The 8,771-nt window shown below is 53.8% G+C and overlaps 1 long non-coding RNA gene across 3 annotated transcripts; it reads left to right on the top strand.

The window, feature by feature from the left end:
* Nucleotides 1-386: 386 nt before the first annotated feature.
* On the top strand, nucleotides 387-5,830 carry LOC103675009. 3 transcript variants are annotated; one of them, XR_571772.2, is made up of 3 exons: nucleotides 387-470; nucleotides 2,184-2,373; nucleotides 4,734-5,830. It is a non-coding gene; the product is annotated as an uncharacterized LOC103675009 (long non-coding RNA). The 3 variants fall into 3 exon arrangements; XR_571770.2 differs by lacking the exon at nucleotides 387-470 and adding an exon at nucleotides 533-2,048; XR_571773.2 differs by lacking the exon at nucleotides 387-470 and adding an exon at nucleotides 533-2,105 and having other exon boundaries at nucleotides 2,270-2,373.
* Nucleotides 5,831-8,771: the final 2,941 nt, after the last annotated feature.

Raw genomic sequence — 8,771 nt, 5'->3', positions numbered from 1 at the left:
AGACCCCCGTGGGCCCCTTAGGACCTTGCTCCACCCACCCCTTCCCTGGGTCCCTGGGGTGGGGGTGAGGTAGGCCAAGGCCCAAGCAGGTCTGCAGGAAATGGTTGGAGGGGCTGTGGGGAGAGGTTCATGTCCAAGCTCCTGGTCTCCGCTTGGGCCCCACTGCTGCTTTGGGTCTAAAACGTTGTGTTGACCCCTTGTCCGGGCTCTGTTTGGAGTGTGGAAGTGGCATGAGCTCATGCGAGAGGCCGAGGAGCCTTTCCTCACTGCTGCAGAATGGGACAAATGCTGAGGGTGGGGATAAGGGAGTTTAACTCTTTTCCTGGGGACGAGTCCAGGCTTGCCATGGCTAAGGCGGAGACTTCACCCCTCAGATGGCCGCCCAGGCAGAACTCCCGTACATCACAGGGCAGAAGGGAGATTTGCAAGATCAAGACGGACGGGTGTGAGGGGCCGCGCCGGGAATCCAGGTCAGCTACAGGAAGGCCTGGGAGGGTGAAATGGTTAATGGTTTGTTGAAAAACAGGGAGAGTCCCTCCTCCAGGGGCCCAGCTGGCTGCAAAGCCAGGAGCAGAGGCTCCAGAGGTGATGCAATGGGGCCCGCCCTGCACACCAGAGAGGGTGAGGAAGGCGGGCTCCCACCCAGCAGCAGCCTCCGCACCAACAGCTGACCACGTTTCTCCAGCTCCAACAAGCCAACCTTGTGGCAGGGCCTTTGGAGGGGGCAGGATCCCAGCTACCAGAGACTTAGAGAGTTGAAGCTTCTGGCTATCCCACTGCATCCGGCCCCAGTGCCCTTCCGGTCAAGGCAAATCCCACTCTGAGCCCTCAACGGCAGATCCAATCAACCTGGCCTACCTCTTGTCTCTTCCAAATCCAAGACCATTTCCAGCCCTGGGGACAGGTGGCTGGTGGCAGGTGGGGAGCAAAGGCCGGAGAGAGGCGGGGACGGGCAATGAAGTCCTGGATCCCAGCAAACTGGTACCTCCGCCTCACCAGCCCACTCTCCATTGTCTTGGGACAGGATATCTGCCAGGGAGACAGTATTCTAGAAACTTCTAAGACTCAGGATAAAGCCAAGGGTCGGTAAGTCGATACAAACCCTGAAGATGGATGGCCGTCCTCCTCCCCACCCTGAGGTCTGGCATGATAAATGCAGTTTACTTCTCAGAAGGGCTCTGCAGGGTGCGGCACGTGGAGAGAGGAAGGAGGAGGGCCCCACTCTGAAAAGGTATGGGGGGGACAGATTTTGAGAACAAGTCCTGCTATTGATGCTAAGCCCCACGAGGACAGGAACAGTGTCTGTCTTGTTGACTGCAGGCTCCCTGGCATCCAGCCCATCCCCTGACAAAAAGCCTGTGCTTAGTAAATAACTGACACACCAAGTAGCACAAAGAACCATCAAAACATTCCTTGAACATTGTTTACAGTACTCGATGCTTGCTCAGCCTTAACTTTTACCGGCTACAGCTTTGGAAAACGAAAACTGAAGAAAGATACATCAGGCTCTCTGGTCCAACCCAGAAGAAAGCATTTGAGGAAGTCTGGAGGGGCTGCTGGATACACAGTAGCCAGACCCCAGGCCAGGCTGGGCCAGGGAGGTGGCGGGTGGCTCACGGCTGGGACGGTTCCAGCCGCACCTCGCCCCTCGCAAGGAAGCACAATTGCAGTGTAAACAAGGACTCAGCCCCAGCACTGACGAGCAGCTTGCTGCTGGGAAGCGGTGCACCGAGAGAATGCCAAATTCTCGACAATAACACCTTCCCCTCCAGATTTTTTAGCTGGAGCCACATTTTGGTAACTTACATTTGCACAATACTTGTAACTTATTCAAAGCTCTTTGATATTTATTATTTTATGAGATTGGATCATCACGGGCCCCAGATGGAGAGCTAGCCCCCTTGTTTTGCATGAAGAAACGGAGGCCCAGAAAGGGCCAGAAAGGCCCAGGATTCCAACAGCCAAGTTGGTAGCAGAGTCAACACTTGAGAGGCCGCATCACCGTCTATCCAGAGGCCCGGCTTCTCTTCACGCCACACAGCCTCCCCGTGAGTCAGCCATCACGAGTTCCAAGCACTGGGCCTCACATCCCCTATGGCTGAAAGGTGCCGTCCCCCCAGTTCCTATTTATAGCCGGGACCATGGGCCCCACTGTTTACATTTTTGCTCCTTCTCTCTGGCAGGACCTGGATGCTGTGCCCCAACCTTGTCTATTTTGCTTGAAAGCCTATCCCGCTCTGACTCCTACTCTCACGCACGTTTTATTCAGATGGTACCAAGTTGAAAACCAGGACCCAGCACTGGGAACACGGTGAAGCCGACTTTTATGGCAAGACGATGGAGCGCTTGGGAAACACTGACAAGGACAAGCATGTAAGCAATCTCTGTATGTGGTAATGTGTTTTCGAAATATTGTAATCTGATCAAAGCAGAACACAAAGCGACATGCATCTACTGATCGCAGGTATGTAAATGCCAGCTTCTGCAAATGGCCAAGGACTGGAAGTGAACTCAGAGAGATGTAAAGAGATTTTTATCTTCACAGGTCTTTCTTTCCTATAGTGTTCCAAACAATAATAAATAATAAATATGAAGCAGAGGAGGAGGCAGAGAAGGAGAAGGCCCCCAGGGGACTGTCCATCTTTTCAAAAGTGCTTGAGTTACAAAGCGGGGGGCAGAGACTGGACATGGGGACTGTAGGGGCTGGGCGGGAGGCGGGAGCCAGGCATGCCTGCGGAGCCAGTGCCCCCCCCTCCCCGAGATGCAGAGGTGCAGCTGGGAGTCTCACCTCTGGGGGTCCCTCAGGGCCAGGAGGGCAGATTGGCAATCTGGAGTCCTGCTTCAGGGACCCCCTTCATGTCAGTGTTCATAGTGCCTCCCAGAGTTGTGCAACAGGGAGGCCCTGGGACAGAAAGAAGATGGGAGAGCCACTGAGCCTTGCTCCCTTGCTTTTGCGGTCATCCAAGATCTCTTGTGATTTTTCTGCACCTTTCATTGAGGAGGGCTAAAGGGAGGCCTGGCCCACAGAAGGCAAACGGCCTCCAGGGGGAGGCCAGCCTTGCTCTGTGGGGTGCCAGCCTGGCCGGGTATGAAAGGCATGAAAGGCACCAACCTAGGCTCCCCTGGCACTGGGGACAGTGCGCTCCACAGACACATCAAACTCAACATGTCTGAAGCTGACTCCTTATCTCAGCAGCCCCTCCACCCAGACTCGCTTCTCCTCCCATGCTCCCCATCCCGGTGGACGTCAGCTCCGCACACCCACGGCTTGCCAGGATCTGCAGGATCGGCTCCACCTTCAGCTCTCACTCTGCTCCATTTTGCACCCTAGGCTCCACCTGCCCTGAGATATTTACAGCGCCCGTAATACACCAGGTTATTTCACCGCCCTGCCTTTTCTCATGCTATCCCTTTCCCTACCTTGTCCAGCTGCTTCTATGTCAAGAGTCAGCTCAAGGAGCAGCTGCCTCTACCAAGCCTTTCCTGCTCATCCCCACCCCCCCCACACCCCCACCTTCTGTCCCCCAGTAGAGATCAGTACCTCTTTTGTCTCTGTAGCCCCAATATCTAGTGCTGTTCCTGGCACATCTTCAGCATTCAATGTATATTTTATGAATTAAAAAAAAAAATGAATGAATGAATGAATGTGGAAGGTACGTTTTGGGGTAGACAGAAGAGTGAGTTTGATGAACAAGACCAAGCCCAGGCAGGATACCCCAGGGCCAGCACCTTTCTGGTGATGGCATCTCCCAATTCATCTCTACCCTCAGGCTCCCCCTTTCTAGAGCAGGGTCACTTCAGGCCCCGAGGCTCGTTGGCACCTTCCCTCCACCACACACAACAGATGCACCTGTCCTTGGGGCTCTGCTCTTCTCAAACATGGGCCCCTGGTCATTGTTCTCATCTGCGTGTGGATTGTGCTGTTCAGGGGGGAGCAAGTCAGATAGGTGGGTGGGCAGGCCGAGGACAGGCCATTTCTTGCCATTCATGAAGGCAACTCCCTTAGCTGGGCCAAGTGGGACCATCTAGGAGGGAGAGGGGCGGCATGCAACAGTTCTCACCCATATTATGTCATCACATTCTCTGGCTGGATCAGTTCTTTGGGCTCCAGCCCACACATGGTGGGGGCAATAGCAGCCAGCCATGTCCTTGGCAGCAGGCTGATTTCCAGGAAGGCCTGGGCCCTGGCCCGATGTGAACCACATAGATCTGCCGCCTTTTCCAGGGCAGGGAGTACTGCCCCTCCTGCCTTCTAGTCTAAGTACCCAGTTCCCCTAGGTCAGCCTCCCCAACCTCCACTTGGGCCAGGTGCTCAGGTAAGCAGAATCAGACCTGCCGGTCTCCTTCCTGGTTCAAACTGCAAAGGTACTGCTCCGTCGAGGCCTGGCTCTGTCTTCAGCATTCTCAGCCGCAGCCACGGCCAAGTCTGTGAGCAAGGTGTTAGGGAAAACCTGTTACTTTGATTGAGGAGGAGTCAGAGAGAGGGGATCTTCCAGCTCCAGGATCGCAGTGATGGCTAAACGCGTGGCAGAACTTGGGCTCAGAGAGACAAAGCTCTCACCCAATGGGAGTTTTAAAAATCAGATTCAAAGGACAGACACATCTATGTTTTTTTTTTTTTTGTTTTGGGGGGTTTTTTGGGTTTTTTTGTTTTGTTTTTTGTTTTTTTGTTTTTGTTGTTGTTGCTATTGTTTTTAATAAGCTATCCTAAGTCACATGTTTTCCTATTCTAGGGATGTGGAGTTTTCACCTCTGTTCCAACTGGCTCTGCCTCTGTTCTCTGAGCAGGCACCTCTGATCCCTGGACTCTGACAGCAGTTTGGGCAAACCCACAGGATACGAGCTACTTTAGGCTGTAGGTCCAAAGACTCCTGGGTGGGCAAGTCTGGCTCCTGGCCCCAGCTGAGAGATAAAGAGGAAGGTATCTGTCTGGCACCCTTGTGGATGAATCTGGTATTCTGGTCCCCCTGCTCTCGGTCCCTTCTGATACAGGAATACTGCTGAGAGGTATTGGAGGTATACTGCTTGAAAGAGTGGGCAGCTGAGAGAATTCGAACAGTTAAGATGAGGATCTGCAGAAGTATGTGGGCACTTTCACAGCCGGATTCAAACAGACAGGCCCCTGGGGCGGGGTGGTTGGAACATGGGCTTCTCTGACTAAGACTCTAAGGCCCCAGAGACATGTATTTCACACTCTCCCCAGTCTTGAACCCAAACCAGTGGAAAAGATGTCATTTCAAACGACAGCTTCTTTCTTGAAAGAGTTGAGCCTGTCAAAGACCTGGTGGGCTTCTGGGTATAAGGAGGTGGGCTTGGTGGGGCAGGGGGAACTTGAGAAAAGGGAACTGGGAGGACCTGAATTATTCATCCCGGTAGAGAGGAATCTGGCTTCGCAGAGTCAATCAAGGAGGAGAGAGGGAGGTGGCGGGATGGGAAGGAAGGAACAGATGGAATAACTGGGTGACTGGGCATTAAGGAAGACATATGACATAATGAGCATTGGCTGTTACAAACAATTGATAAATCACCAAACTCTACCTCTGAAATGAATAATACACTAGATATTAATTAATTGAATTAAAATAAAATAAAATAAAATAAAATAAAATAAAATAAAATAAAAAGGGAGTAACAGGAGGAAGCCACATTAGACAGCAGTGGGCTAGAGGAACTTTGTGAGTTGGTGTGGCCAGTGAGAAACCCCAGGTGACAAGATAGCCAAAATAACTTTTCAGAACATTTCAGAAATGTGATTCTAAATTGTTTGCTGTGTGATGTAATCTCTCCCCTGTGGCCCACAAACCTTCATTAAAAGTTCTGCTACACGTTACAGCATTATTTTTGCAGTTGTTTTGGAATAGGGGTGGGGGTTGAAAGGAGAAGGGGCTGTGTTCCATATTTGAATTGACAGCAGGAACTAAGGAAACAGCCACACTGCCAGAATAGTGAATAAAACTTCAGATGAGGCAGAAAACTAGAGCCAGAGGTAACCATGAAATTCTAAGTCCCCCCCCCACATCCAGTAATCACAGAAATCCTGGGGAGGGCACTGGACTTTCCACAGGACATGGGCATCCAGCCAGTGTCATTTAAATCTCAAAGGACATGCTACCTCAGCTGACATCAGGGTCCAAATAGGCTTTGCCTCAGCAGCTGGACTAAACCTTGCAAAACATAAAATGCTTTGCACACACCTTTACTATCCAGGGCCTTAGCATAGAGCACATAGTAGGGGCCAGTAAAAGAATGCCCTGTGTGCCACCGGGAGCTAGCAGAGTCTATGCTTGGGAGGGGGAGCAGGAAAACCATTCATCCAGGATAGGACTTCTCTCTCCCACCCCCAAATCCCTTCCTTCTCTCCACTCTCTGCCCATTAGCCCTATCCCAATGGCCAGATAACATTAGCTCTGAGGCCTGAAGGTCTTGTAAACAAGCAAGACCCAGGGGAGACGGTGATGGAGGAGCTCAGAAAAGGTTATGCGGAAACGAAACTGCTCTGAGTCTGTTCTGCTCACTCTTTTTTTTTTTTTTTTAAGATTTTATTTATTTGACAGAGATAGAGACAGCCAGTGAGAGAGGGAACACAAGCAGGGGGAGTGGGAGAGGAAGAAGCAGGCTCACAGCAGAAGAGCCTGATGTGGGGCTCGATCCCAGATTGCCGAAGAAGCAGGCTCACAGCAGAAGAGCCTGATGTGGGGCTCGATCCCAGATTGCCGGGATCACGCCCTGAGCCGAAGGCAGACGCTTAACCACTGTGCCACCCAGGCGCCCCTGTTCTGCTCACTCTTAATGGGGTGAGCAGGAGGGGAAGGGGCTGCTGGTCCAAACGGTCTGGGGCAGTGAATGGGTTGTCTGGGTCCCTGCCTATTTCCTGGTCCTGGCTGTAGAATGCGTCGCATAGGGCTCTGGTCTTTGCTTCCGAACAACCCCCTTACACCCTTCTGAGGCCTTGCGGGGAACCCCACAGCCCAAAGAAACCCCTTCTCCCCCCGCCACGTTCCGAGGCGTCCTCGCGAAACCACGCGCCTCTCATAGGGCTGATGCCGCCACCTGGCGGCGGAAAGTGTCTGGCTCACTCGGGGAACAAGCGAGGCAGGAAGAAGGAGGCGTGGCTTCTGCAGCCCGGTCCGGCGTGATGACGTCATGACAGGCCGCCGTTTCTCCCCGCCTCTTCCCCTTACTCCGCCCCTCTCGGAGCTGCCAGTACTTGACGTGGCGTCACTCTCCTCTACCCTTACTTTGCGTGCGTGTTTGCGTGCGGCGGAGGTGGCGGCGCGGGCCGGTCGGAGCTCGGCGCTGCTGCTCTTGGTGCTCCTGTCGCCGCGGTCGCTGTCCGGCTGGTTTAGACTGCCGAGCGGACGAGACGCTGGCCATAGCACCTTAGCACCGGACGCAGCTCCGCGCGGGCCCGGCGGGAGGGTGGGCGAACGCGTGTCGGAGGGTGCCGCGCGGGCGGGCGGGCGGGCGCCGGTGAGGGAAAGAGGCGGGGGCGGCGGGTCAGCCGCGGGCCGGGCCGGCCGGGGGATGTCGATGCCTGACGCGATGCCGCTGCCCGGGGTCGGGGAGGAGCTGAAGCAGGCCAAGGAGATTGAGGACGCTGAGAAGTACTCCTTCATGGCCACCGTCACCAAGGCGCCCAAGAAGGTGCGGGGGCTCTGGGTGGCGGCGGGGGCCTGGGATGGGGCCTCGCGGAAGGGGCGCGAGCGAGCCCAGGGCCCGGGCTCCAGCTAGTTCGGGACTTCAGGGGCCGGGTTTGAGGTGGTCCGGGACGACGGAGGTGGTGTGAGGGGTGGCGGGTGAGTGACCCCAGGCCTATCCCGAGCTGGAAAGGCCGCCCCTGACCTCACTTTCCTTTGTCCCTCGGCCCTAGTCCTCCGGGATCTTTCTGAAATCCGAAAGGGCCGGGCCTTAAATTTGCGGCTGACTTTTCCTGGATGAAGGGCCTTTCGAAGACGGGAGGGGGGTGCGGGTGAGCCAAGTCAGTCGACCCTTGTGACCGGCCCCAGGGGATGGCGCTGTACAGAAAATCTCCCCTCAGGTGAGTGGGTAAATCTGGCAGAGCTGCTTTGGGCAAATCTTTGGGAGCGGTGGCTGGTTTCTCCAACAACTGCGTGCTAGCTTGGAGGCAAGAGGGAAAAATACGTGGAACTAGCTCTTTTATGCAGGTGAAAGCAGCGAGGGCAGCGTGAGATTGAAAGGGAAAGTATGATTTTCACCTTCTGTGGTCATCCAGTTGCTTCAACATATGTAAGATATTAAGGCTTGGAGGTTGGTGACAGCAGACACTGTCATGGATACAGGTTGATCCTAGTCATGTGAATAGATCACTTAGGCATCCCTTGAGAAAAGAGCTTGGGTGGGTTGGAGGGGTGGGTGGTAAGGAAGGATTGCTCATTCTTTACCGCACTTAACGGAGGCAGAACAAGTTTAGTCTATTGTGCTGCGGGTTGAGCTCAAAAGACACCCTTCTAATTCTCTTGTCGTGGAAGATTAAATAGCAACCTTCGGAGATTTTAGTCTAACTAGCTCTCTGACCGGTGGGATTGGGATCCCAAGTGCTTTGTGAGCATTTGCTGCCAACCACGTCTTGACTTTCCACATACCTGGCACCCAGTTAACAGTAGACCGGAGAACCTTTGCAGAGAGGTGACCTTTCTGAAACCAGTGAGAAGCTGGGTAAATATTTCCCTCCTGTAAAGACAGTGTTTCAAGGCTGTCTCTGCCTGCAGTGTTTGATAGGATGCAGTGCTTGTGTAAGCTGAATACAAGGT

The sequence above is a fragment of the Ursus maritimus genome, unplaced genomic scaffold (assembly GCF_017311325.1).
Source record: "Ursus maritimus isolate PB19 unplaced genomic scaffold, ASM1731132v1 scaffold_12, whole genome shotgun sequence".
In the NCBI taxonomy this organism is placed as follows: Eukaryota; Metazoa; Chordata; class Mammalia; order Carnivora; family Ursidae; genus Ursus; species Ursus maritimus.
This window is presented reverse-complemented; position numbering and strand designations above follow the sequence as displayed.